This window comes from Prionailurus bengalensis, chromosome B2 (assembly GCF_016509475.1).
Source record: "Prionailurus bengalensis isolate Pbe53 chromosome B2, Fcat_Pben_1.1_paternal_pri, whole genome shotgun sequence".
In the NCBI taxonomy this organism is placed as follows: domain Eukaryota; kingdom Metazoa; phylum Chordata; class Mammalia; order Carnivora; family Felidae; genus Prionailurus; species Prionailurus bengalensis.
The window spans coordinates 136085508-136098300 of NC_057349.1; the positions used below are offsets into that span (position 1 = coordinate 136085508).

Genomic DNA, 12793 nt, shown 5'->3' on the forward strand with positions numbered 1-12793 from the left:
CCTTCAGTCCCTCGCTCGCTCTGTCGGTCCCTCAGGCATCACAAGCAGTAACATCTCTGTCCAGTTCAGATGCACAGACTCACGGCGTAAGTGAAGAGAGGGCATAGCAGCACTGTCTCTATGGCCAGAGTTATGTCCTACGAGGGCACGACGTTCACCTTCCTGCCAAGTCTCCTGCTAGTAAGAAGGAAGGCTTTTTCTGTGCCAGGCATCTGGGCCCCTTGTGCATGTAACTGCTTTAGTCTCGACATCCCTGTTGGATAGGAATTGGTGAGAGCCCCCCATTTTATACATACGGAAGCTAAAGTACAAGGAAATTAAATAAGTACCCAGTGTCCCCTGTCCCGAAAGAGGCAGAGCTGGGAGAGTATCAAGAATGGTGGAGGTAACCGTCCTGCTCTGTCCTTCAGGACGCAGTACTGTGTTCAAGAGTCGGGGTGAGGGGCTCAGTCGGTTAGGCATCCGACTTCGGCTCAGGTCACGATCTCACGGTCTGTGGGTTCGAGTCCCGCATCGGGCTCTGTGCTGACAGCTCGGAGCCTGGAGCCTGCTTCGGATTCGGTGTCTCCTTCTCTCTCTGCCCCTCCCCAGCTTGTGCTCTGTCCCTCTCTATCAAAAATAAATAAATGTAAAAAAAAAAAAAAAGTAGAGGTGAGGGTGGGAACTACTCCTTAAAGGAGTGGCCCGCCTGCAGAAGAAGAATGGCGGTGACAGACACAGGCTCCGTGGACGTTGTGGCCGCTCCGTAAGTGTCCCCGAACGGAAGGATTTCAGGAATGAATTGGGAAGGTTAGCCCACGGAACGTTTGTCGGTTCGAAGGCCATGCTGCGAGTGAGAGCCAAGCCTGTTCCGGGTTACAGAGGTGGCGGAGATCAGTAGAGGGAGGACGCCCCCGTTCCCCATGAAGAAAACCACCGTCAGGGACCCCACTCTCCCTGGCCTGCTCTAGGAGCCTCAGACCATTGCCATCTGATGTGGAACGTCCCCGCTCTGAGCGCCAAAGGCAGTTTTTGAAAGAACGATTTCACCAAGTAGGGCTGTGTTCAAGGAAACCACCCCAAGTGAAAAGAAGGTGGGCAAAGAGAAGAAAGGTTTCTGCGTTCCAGTCTCGCATACACGCGCTAACCCAAAGACGAACCCCTTTCCTTTCCGATATTTTCTTTTTTTTTTTTCCTCCTGGATCCCATTCTTCAGGGAGATGATGCTGTTAAAATGTCTGCCTCCCTGTAAATAGGGGGAAAATTTATAATAACATGGACTAAAGTCCTGCGTTTGATAGGATTCTTGCCTCCTTTGCCAACATACTCTTCTCCCTTTTCTTAGAACCCAGAAATTAGATTTGGATTGCATAATTATTTATTAGATAGCCAGCATCTCTGCGGATCGCTGTATAACGTCAAGAGTGATTGCTGCTTCTGGCTCACTCCTGCGTCCCTAATAGCAAGCTGCGTTCCCCTCACTGGCAAGATGATTCTAGATAATCGAAGACCATTTACAGTCTTGTCTAGAAATCGGAATTCCGTGGTTCAGTCGTTAACGCAGCTCAAACTTTTCTCACCTCGTCCTCAATTCTCATATATCGTGCTGGTGAACCTACACAGACTAAGTAATGGTTCTCTTGAAACTCTTCATTCCCTTTCTTTTCCACCCCCCAACGACTAACCCGTGAGTGCTTGGCAGCTTAATAGGTGTGGGATTGCCCTCCAGGAAAACAGAAGTGGTGAAATCCTTTTGGATAAATCACCCTCCTACTGCCTTGGCCTCTCAGCGCAAACCAGGCTTCTGTGTGCCTTTTGCCGTCCACCAAGAATGCATCGCCACGGGGTCGATGGTGTCTTGTTTCCTGCTCCACCTCTGCCCCAGTCTAGCGTTAAAAAACAAAGTCACCTGAGATCGTTCGGAGGCATTTGACATAGAGTAGGAGCACAGGACGTGATCGCTTTTGTGCGGGGAGTAGGAATCATCTCAAAACCCCTGGGGGTAATCACATCTCACAACCCTTTGGGATAATCACGGTCCACGTTATGTCCCCCAGAAGTCATCTTTCTGTAACTTTCCCTCTTGTATTATGACTTTTGACAGTTCTGTCTTTACAGTTGACCGATACGATATCTCCATACCTGCAAGCACACAGGACAATAGTATAGCAGAAAGAAAAATGAGTCTGTATTTACACTTTGTTAGCTATCAGATCCCTATTCCATACATCATTCTAGTACATCTCAGCCAGTGCCGGGGGGTGTGTGGGACCAACTCTGCATTTTAAATGGTTGGGGTTTTTTTGTTTTGTTTTGTTTTTGAGAAAGAGAGCAAGTTGGGGAGGGACAGCAAGCTGACAGAGGGCTGTCAGCACAGAGCCCAATGCGGGGCTTGAACTCATGAACCATGAGTTCATGACCTGAGCCAAATGAGCCACCCAGGCGTCCCCCAACTCTGCATTTTACATGCAGAAGCAGACGCTCAGAGAAGGTGACGGACTTGTGCCATAACGGATGGACACTTGACAGAAGGAGAAGCATTATAGTCCAAAGGAGAAAGCTTTGGGGTCATGCAGAATTGAGTTTAAATCTTGCCTGGGCCTCCTACGATCGATAACATTTGAGCAAGTTAACTCCTCTCTCCGAGCCTCAGCTTCTTTATCTATAAAATAGCGTCTGCTATTGACACCAACTTCACCACTTTGCTGTGAGGACAAAATGAAACGTCTCAGAGTAAAATGTGTGTGGGAAGGCAGGAGGCTGGCAATCAACGTTAGCCGTCCCTCTCTCGTGTTCACTTCAGGGGGTGGGGAGGGCTTCCTGAGTTGACCTTCAAGAACTGTCTTGTAACTCAGGTAACGTTGTCAGGCTCCAGGACTGGTTTTCCTGTTCAAGTGGGTTGAAACCAAGAATTAGAGGCCAAGTGTCCAGTTGCACCCGGCATGAAAGGCATCACCAAATTAAAGGAAGATGTTTAGCATTCTTTCTGCATTAGAACTGGGAGGCTTTAGTGATAGGGGAAAAAAAAAAAAAAAAAGGCAGACGCTTTTGCAAATGCTGTGAGGCACCAAAACTCAGCTCGCAAATCAGACTCTCAGTGTTGTGTGTTAACTCAGGAGTTAAGGTTGAAAACCCTCTTCGTATCCTTCCTCTGACCTTGCAAACATTTCGAGGTGCGGCCTTGACGGCAAGAGAGGATAGTGTTTGTTTTTATTAAAGGGTCTTTCCTGTGCTTTGTGCGAAGCCAGTCTCTTGATCGCAGCGGGGGCTGGATGGCGGGAGATCAAAACAGACCGGGAAGACTCAGCCCAGGCAGCCAGCATCCCCGATTTCTGAACTACTGCACTTCTTGTTTGTCCAGGAGGGTTTGCTCTCCTGCTGGTCCCTTTAAGGCGGGGCGGCCGGGTTGGGGAGGGGGGGCGGGGTTAATTTGGTTATTGAGGAATCGGTTTCTCTTCCTTAATGATTCAAATTTGAGCCTGTGTCAGTCGTTAGGGTGGTTTGTGAGCCTCAAGTTTGAAATACATAAAGATAAGCGTAAACACACGTACATGTGTATATAGGCGTTTTTAAATTGGTAGAAAAAAATCTACGTCATATGAAATTTCCCCTTTTCACCATTTTTAAATGTACAGTTCTGGGGCCTTAAGTGCATGTCACATTCTATGTGTAGTTATAATTAATTAATAGAGTTTTAAAACGTAAAATTACCTTTATGCACATCTCTGTGTATCTTTTATATTTCATAGCAATTGCAAACACACACACACACACACACACACACACACACACACACACGGCGAGGAGAAGGGGTTTGTTGTTACTGCCCTTGTCCTAACATCGTCTCCCCCTGTGACGTGCTCTGGCTCCTTCTTCCCTTTTACAGACTCGCCCTTGGTCCCCTCCTGCTCCCACCGACCCTTTCAGCTCTCTCCCCTCTGCTGAGCAATGGAACGTTTGGAGTGTTCTGTAGAAAGCAGCCCCTTACATTTTCCACGCAGCGCAGTATCTCATTCAGAAATCCTATGCTCTCGTGTTCTGCTTTCTGTTATGACCGAGCTGGGTCTTTCAACCAGACTTCTTCAAGCCCATCATCAGCCTCTTCCCCCCCCCCCCCCCCCCCCCGCCTCCTTTCCACCATTCAGCTGCAAATTCCCACGTTGCCTCCCCTTGACCGAACCACACCCTTCTGCGGGCACATCTCAAATCTCTGTCAAACTTAGATTCTGTTTCAGCGCTGGCTTCTGTGTTTTCTGTCAAGTCCCTTGGCCTGCAGTAGATCGCTCACCTCCTCGGCCGTCTCCCCCAGCTGTCTTTGGCAGGTCTCGTCAGATCAGAGCCTCTTGTTGGAACCCGCCCAGCCTCCTCATTGCATCCGACTGAGTCCTGTGTGGTTCTGGCAAAGCATGTCCTAGCTCTGTTTCCTTGGCACCAGAAATAGCATCCGACGAGAAAGAAAGAGTGGTCTATAACTGTTTCTCGTGTGCATGTCGCAAGGATTCCTGTAATTTCATTTAAGTGCTTTCTTCTAACGTGAAAAGTGGAATGTCACTGTGATAGAAGTTTCCAGAAATGCGTTATTTGATCTAAAATTGCGAGCCCATCAAGAAAGACTGAGGGTTGTAAAATGAACCGTCAGCGTCCCACCCTGTTAGCCAGCCACCTTTACCATTTCTTCATCCACTGCCTGGACATTCCGACTGTCGTGTAGGTGACGGGCAACCATTGTGTAGGGACAGTACCCGTTTCTCAGCCTAAAACGCAAGCACTTAAGGAATATTTTTTTTTAATTTTTTTTTAACGTTTATTTATTTTTGAGACAGAGAGAGACAGAGCATGAACGGGGGAGGGTCAGAGAGAGGGAGACACAGACTCTGGAACAGGCTCCAGGCTCCAAGCTGTCAGCACAGAGCCCGACGCGGCGCTCGAACTCACGGACCGCGAGATCATGACCTGAGCCGAAGTCGGCTGCCCAACCGACTGAGCCACCCAGGCGCCCCTTAAGGAATATTATTTAATATTATCACAGATCTTATCATTAAAGGGACCAAATACAACATACCACTTTAAAAAAGAAGCCTACCAGGACGCCTGTGTGGCTCAGTCGGTTGAGCGTCTGACTTCAGCTCAGGTCATGATCTCATGGTTCGTGGGTTTGAGCCCCGTGTCGAGCCCTGTGTCGGGCCCTGTGCTGACAGCTCGGAGCCTAGAGCCTGCTTCAGATCTGTATCTCCCTCTCTCTCTCTCTCTCTCTCTCTCTACTCATCCCTCATTTGTGCACTCTCTCTCTCAAAAATAAACATTTAAAAAAACTTTTTTAAATAAATAAAAGAGAAACCTACAACGTCAGCGTTTTAGGAAAGAAACACTTAAAACAGCACAGGCTTTCAGTCACTCCAGTATCTGAGAGTTTGGAGACTTGTCTTAGTGATGATTTTTTGTGAAAAAATGATTTCTGTTTCCTTTGGGAAAAGTACAGTTGACCTTTGAACCAACACAAGATTGAACTGCACGGACCCACGTACGCGGATTTTCAGTAAATACGCTACCGTCCTGTAAATGTATTTTCTCTTTGTTTTGGTTTTCTTAATAACCGATTCTTTTCACCAGCTTCCTTTATTGTAAGAATAGTACATACAACATATAATGTATGTGGCAATCAACTATTTACCTTACGAGCAAGGCTTCTGGTCAACAGGAAGCTATTAGTTACATTTGGGGGGTAGAGTCAGGTATTCTTGGATTTTTGACTATGTGGGGGTGGTTGGTGCCCCACATCTCCCATTGTTCAAGGGTCAGCTGTAGTTTATTATGCTCTTCAGTGAGACTCTGACACCCAGAGTTTTTTGCTCGGAAGCACATTTCCAAAGGATCCGATAGATCTCCATGAGGGAAATTATGAACGCTGCTGAACAATCAAGAAAAAGAGACTCTTGTAAAAAAAAAAAAATACACAAAAACAAGGGCTCCTTGAGTGTGAAAATGGAACTTAAACCACACCTTGCAACCATTCGTATTACTCTTATAATACATTGAGGTTTACAAGCCAAGTTTGTGGAAAGGGGATCAACACATATGGCATAAAAATACATGTTAGTAGGCAAAGCCACGTGCTCAGGCCACGTTAGCGCTTCTTCATGCGGGGTGGGAGGAGATCATTAAAATCACCCCTTCCTATATGTTCCTTTCCTTGACGTTGCTCTTATGTTCTGCTTGAGCGTACACAAGCTCACCCCTGTGAATTTTTTATTGGCATCATTTGACGTAGGCAAATAGAGATCTTTCGGCGATGAGCTTTTTTTCCATTCCCAGACCCCAGCTCTATCCACCGCACATCTCGTTTGCCTTAGGACAGTGAGATTCCTCTGGAGTCTTCGGGGTTAACCTGTCGCTCAGGGCCAGCGAGCCAGCAGGGACACCTGCTCAGTGAGCTGGCTCCTGTTAGTCAGCACGTACACGTTTAGGAGCTCAGATGTGCTGGTTAACAGCCAGGGACAAGCTTTGTGTCAAAGATACAAGTGTCTGTTTTTCTCAGTAAGAGCACTGCTCCCATGACACTAAAGGTATATTGCAATGAACCCCTTATACCTTGTGTGTGCCCAGGATAAATTTACGTCCATGGTTTCATATACTTTTATTTGAAGTACTAGAAAGGTAGGGGCGCCTGGGTGGCTCGGTCGGTTAAGCGTCCGACTTCGGCTCAGGTCATGATCTCACGGTCCGTGAGTTCGAGCCCCGCGTCGGGCTCTGTGCTGATGGCTCAGAGCCTGGAGCCTGTTTCCGATTCTTTGTCTCCCTCTCTCTCTGCCCCTCCCCTGTTCATGCTCTGCCTCTCTCTGTCTCAAAAATAAATAAACGTTAAAAAAAATTTATAAAAATAAATAGATAGATAGATAGATAGATAGATAAATTTAAATTAACCACAATTAAGAATTTTGTCCTCCAGGGCACTAGTGTGTCATATTTGTGCGTTGTGTCATTGTCCCCACCCCATCAGACGCGCTTTATTCAGGAGGTCCCCAAAGTTCTCTGTATACCGTGACATCTTGAAAGTACTCGCCCTCGGTGGCTATTTATTTATTCAGCAGGTGTTTGTGGAATCCCTACTGCGTGCAAGCCACTCTCCTAGACATTAGGGATAGGAGGAGAATGATGTGGTGAACAGATAAATTAGTAAATATTTACAGAGTCAGGGAAAGCCAGGGGTGGTTAATTCGTAAGCTTTCATAATTTATTTTACCATTTTATTTGTTTTATTGAAAACTCATTTAAAACCAAGCAGTGTAGGTGAATATCAAGTTCAGATCAAGATCACGTGACAGCTTGGCTCTCTCTTTTTTTTTTTTTTTTTCTTAAAAGATTGTACTTCGCCCCCAAATTGAGCCGACCAACAGCAGGATGTCCCTTGCCTACTGACATAACATAGGTTGTCGGCGATGGGAACTACCTTATCAGGGCAGTTTTTAGTTTTCATATAAAACCCAAAAGATACATTAGCTAAGATAATCTTTTTCTTTGTTCGCTTGTCCACGTGAGTGACAAAGAAAAATTGTAGTCGCAGCCCAGAGAGGATTTTGGTCTTGGGATTTGTGGCTAGGTCAGCGGACGCGCTTGATTTATTTAGCATGGGGCTGCGGGTCACGCGCCAGGGTGTGGATATGACATTCTCTTAGGCTCACGTTGGACAGCACTGCACGTGTCAGAGCGGTCAGGGGAGCACGCTCTTCTTCCCCGGGCATAGCAAGACTGGGGCCAGGGCGGCAAAAGTGCGGAAGGGCAAGAGGCAGGCAAGGCATGTTGGGAAGCCTGGGGGTCTGGCATCTGAGGGTAAAGAGGGGAGACAAGGCGCCCAGCTGGACTCCTGCTGGCCCTTGCCTGCTTTCCTACACTTGCCCAGCATGTCACGTTTGGGTGGTTGCAATTTTCCTATAGGAATTAGACGAAAAAACAACTACACGGCTTACCTAGTCAGCCTGGCACCTGCTTGAAATTCTCAAAATACTATCAAGTGAGCATTGGAAAGGAAGGTGGTTTAGTCGTCAGCCGAAAATGCGTATTTCTGAATGTCCCGAAGAATTGAAAGCTGAATCGCCAAGGAGGTATTTGTACACGCGCGGTCCTAACAGCATTATGCACAGCGGAAAGGTAGAAAAGAGCCGAGTGTCCATCAGTGGGTGCCCAGAGAAGAAAAAAATGCACTTACAGTGAAGCATAACACAGCCTTCAAAGGGAAGGAAATTCAGACACATGCTGCGACACGGACGAACCTTGAGTGCCGTGCTAATTGAAATACCCCAGGTGCAAGAGGCCGAATGTTCTCTGGTTCCACTTGTGTGAGGTAGCTGGGGTAGCCAAATTCGTAGAGGAAAAGCAAGAAGGGGGAGTTAGTGTTGAACGGGTACACGGCTTTTGTTTTGCCAAATGAAAAGAGTTCTGGAGATTGGTTTTACAACCGCATGAAGGTACTTCGTATGGAACTATATACTTCAAAATGGCTAAGGTGGTCAATTTTCTATTACTGTATATTTTACTACAATTAAAAATTAAATACATATATTTCTTTTTTTTAATTTTTTTTCTCAACGTTTATTTATTTTTGGGACAGAGAGAGACAGCATGAACGGGGGAGGGGCAGAGAGAGAGGGAGACACAGAATCGGAAACAGGCTCCAGGCTCTGAGCCATCAGCCCAGAGCCTGACGCGGGGCTCGAACTCCCGGACCGCGAGATCGTGACCTGGCTGAAGTCGGACGCTTAACCGACTGCGCCACCCAGGCGCCCCTAAATACATATATTTCTTGAAATGAAATACCATCAGGTTTAAAAACATACAGTACAGGGACCCCTCGGAGCATCCGACTCTTGATTTCGGTTCAGATCGTGACCCCAGGGTCGTGGGATCAAGCCCCACGTCGCATCCGGGTCTGTGGTGAGTGCGGAGCCTCCTTGAGATTCTTGCTCTGTCTCTAAAAATAAAGGGGGAAAAAGACCGTAATACGTTAGTTAAATACCCACTCGCTAATTCCTTCACTAATCATCCTTTCACTATTACCTGCTTCACATGTGAGCTCTTTAAGTATTGTCGTAACAGGAAAGTCATCGTGCTGACCTTTTAATTTTAATTTCAAATCGTAACCCAGAGTTCAGTAAATAGCGTGTTGCAGTCGTTAAATTATGTCATGAATGGCAATATCCTTTTTTGTTGTCATTTTGTAGCTCTCCTGGGGACACTGCCTGTTGCCCAGGACCACCCACTATTATACTATTTGGGGAACACAGTATCCTGAGACCTGACTTCCCCTGACAAAGCATGGGCATTTGCTTGCTCTCTGTGGATGCTGGAAATATTTTCCAGCATCCGGTTAACTTCTGTTTCTTAAAAAGGTTTGCTCTTTGCAAAGCAGTTATTGACCCGCAGAGGAGACCGTATTAGCTTAAGTGCAGTGTCAAAAGCAAGCACTTCAGTGCCCGTCCGCATATCCTGCTGATGAGGAAGGTCTAAGGTTCAGCAAAAAGTCCTTTCTCGTTATTGTCTCCAGCACATCAGCACCTTCACTTTCTTAAAATCTGACATTGACATTGTACCACATGGAATCCTTGCTTGGTCAACAGGAGATTCAGAAATATCTGTTCCCGGGGTACCTGGGTGGCTCAGTCAGTTAAGCATCTGACTTCGGCTCAGGTCATGATCTCGCGGTGTGTGGGTTCGAGCCCCGTGTCGGGCTCTGTGCTGACAGCTCAGAGCCTGGAGCCTGCTTCGGATTCTGCGTCTCCCCCCTCTCTCTGCCCCTCCCCTAGGGGCTCATGCTCTGTCTCTCAATAATAAATAAAACTGTTTAAAAAAAAAGAAAAGAAAGATTTGTTCCTTTGCTCAACTATATATTGAGGGCCTACTCTGTACTCCAGGGGCTGTGTTAATACCCCGCCTGTAGGTGAACAAGAGGTGGTCCCTGACCTCAGAGAAGTTCAATAGGCTGTTCCTTCTTTTCACCTAATAGGAATGTGGAATCTTTTACAGTAGAAGCTGCCCTGCAGGTTATCTCTGTAATTCTTCCTAGAACATTCCTGGCACCATACCTGGCTTACACTGATCTCTCCTGGAGCAGGCAGGTCACCATTGAGTGAGGCAGTTCCGAGGATTACAGCTTCTCCTTAAACATCGGGCTAAGAATTAACTTCTTTCTCCTTTCTGTCTTTGCTGCACGTTCTGCCTTCCTGGAAAATAATGATCCTTTCTTTTTGGAGTACTCCCTTCTGGAGGTGCAGATTATTCTCTGATTTCTCCTGTGACATGGTTTACAACAGGCCCCTGGCCCTCTGGTAGACTTCAGGGTCCTAGTTTGATCCTAGGACCATTACCATTTGACGTCCATCAGTGTACCCAAAAATAGCCTGAGCCCTGCCGGCAGCCCCCTTACTGCCATTCCCGGGTGAAGCCCCAGTCCTGTAAAGCATCCGTGTAAGCGCATTACAGGGCCATCTGAACAGAAGAGAAAAGAATGCCTACCTGTGCTTCAGAAGGATCAGGAAAAGCTTTGTAGAGAAGCTGGCCTTTGAGAGAGACCTTAGAGAGCTCGGAGATTGATCTTGCGGGATTACAGACGAAGAAGCTTTATGTGCAGGGCCCAGAAGCAAGAAGACATGGGGAAATTTTAAGATATGGGGGCTTAACCTTACGCTTCAGAGCACATATTGTGCAGGTGTTTAAATATCACAACCAGATTTTTTCTTCAGTAGGCCGTGAAAAGCGGAAGATTTTTGAGTTTGTCGTAGTTGGGTACCTTTTCAAAAGGACCTTTTAGACCATGGTAGAGTAGAGGGCATGTTGGAAGCGAAGAGACCAATTAGGAAGCTTCACGATGTAGACCGTTAGCATCTCAACCAAGGCAGGGGTACTTAGAAGGATCATTCCCCCCACATCGTCACCTATACTTGATATTTTCATTCTTGCCAAGCTAATGAGTGTGAGTTAGATTTTTATCCTTTTCGTTTGTTTCCTTGATTACTAATGAGAGTGGGCATTCTTTATATGGTTATTAGTCACTCCTTTGGCCCAGTATTAATTATTTGTCTTTTTCTTGATTTGTGGGAGGTTTTTTTAATTCATTCCAGTAACTAATCTTTTGACTGCTAAATATTTGCTTGTATCTGTCTTCTCCCAGACTGTTCCTTATCCATAATGTCTTTTTGTATACAAGAAGTTTTTAATTTTGATGTTAGATCTATAAATCATTTCTTTGAAGGCATATTCTGTTCTTACCATATTTAAGAAATCCTTCCCTACCTCAAGATCATAAAGAGAGCTCCCAATGTTTTCTTCCAATATTTAGAGTTTTAATTTCAAAAGTTATGCCTTTGTTCTATATTGGATTTATGTAAGTGCCACTTGCGAGGTAAGAATCTAATTTTATTTCTCTCTAGCTGAACGTCAGTTGAATGGTCAGCCCTTTCTCTGTTTTGTGTCACTTCTACTATATACTGTCCCACACCTGCTGCGGTATCCTTCTGGGTTCTTTCTTATCTTCCATTGATTGATTCATGTAGTCTTATGCCAATACCATATGGAATTCATTACCATAGTTTTGTAGTCTGATTGATCTGGAAAGGCAGGTCCCTATCTTTGTTCTTATGGTTTTACTTACCTTTGAAGTTATCTTACCTATCTGTGCCATTACTCTCAGGAATTTGAGAATTGGTTGGCCAAGCATCCCAAAGTGCTCTTGGGATTTTTATTGGAATTGCACTGAACTAATAGGTGAAGTTTGAGAGAACTGACATCTGTACAGTATTCTCGTCTGTGAACAGAGTGCTTCTCTCCATTGACTCAAACCATCTTTTACGTCCGTCAGTGAAGCGTTATAATGACTCACACCTTCGTTTATTATTTGTTGCAATGTCCAATATTTAAGTTCCAGGCTACAGAACAACTCTACAGTAATAAAAACTCTAGTAATGAAAAACATATTCAAAAGCAGTTTGGGGTTCTGTCAGATGGGGGTGGGGGGTAGACCCAGCTTTCATTTCCTCCTATGGGATAACTCTCCTTCCTGTGTGGATCAGTAGTAATTCGTACGAATGTACAGATGTACTTCTGCCCCTTGGTGACATTCATTCCACCAATGGGCACTCGGTCCAGCAGCTGTGCACCAAACGGTAAATCCACTAGCTGCATTATGCCTCTGTACCTTCCACCCATAGTAAAATTATGAACGACTTTGTCAAATGATTTGCTTAAGTAAGAATCACTTTACCTGCGACATACTCCTTTCCGGTGAACCACGGTTCTTTCTGAAGATCACATTCAGGATTTTGCCAGCAGTCTGCATCCACGTTTCCCCTCCAGCATTATGGAGGATTGTTATTCTCCACCACACACACTTCTGTGCCTGTATCCAGCCTTCTTGGATTCTTTCCCAGTCTCCATGATTTCTCATAATTCGCTGAAGTGACACTAGATTCAACCCCGATTTCCCAATAAAGTCAGCGCATCGGCATTTATATCGAAACATCAGCCCACTCCTACTCACAAAAAAAGTACTTGTTTTCTAGTATTGCTGTGTTCTCTGTTCTATAACCCCGAGCTGAGATGCACTTAAGTACCAGCCTTGCGTATTTAGTTAGGAGACTCCTGTTCTGACACATAAGACCATTAAAACCATAGTATGAAGTACATCTTTTAAAACAATGCAGTGGGTAAAAATGATTAGATAAGCAGCCTTTGAGTTGGCTGAACCTCTGAGGCTTCTTGATACTTCGTCATACTTTAAGGGTGATAGAAGAGTGTTTGTTTCAAATGCCACGGATGCTGAGGAGGG

At 45.7% G+C, this 12793-nt stretch overlaps 1 protein-coding gene across 1 annotated transcript in view; it reads left to right on the top strand.

Annotated features, from left to right (window-relative positions):
• Positions 1-12793, top strand: part of MTHFD1L (methylenetetrahydrofolate dehydrogenase (NADP+ dependent) 1 like) — a 187606-nt gene that overhangs the window by 119949 nt on the left and 54864 nt on the right.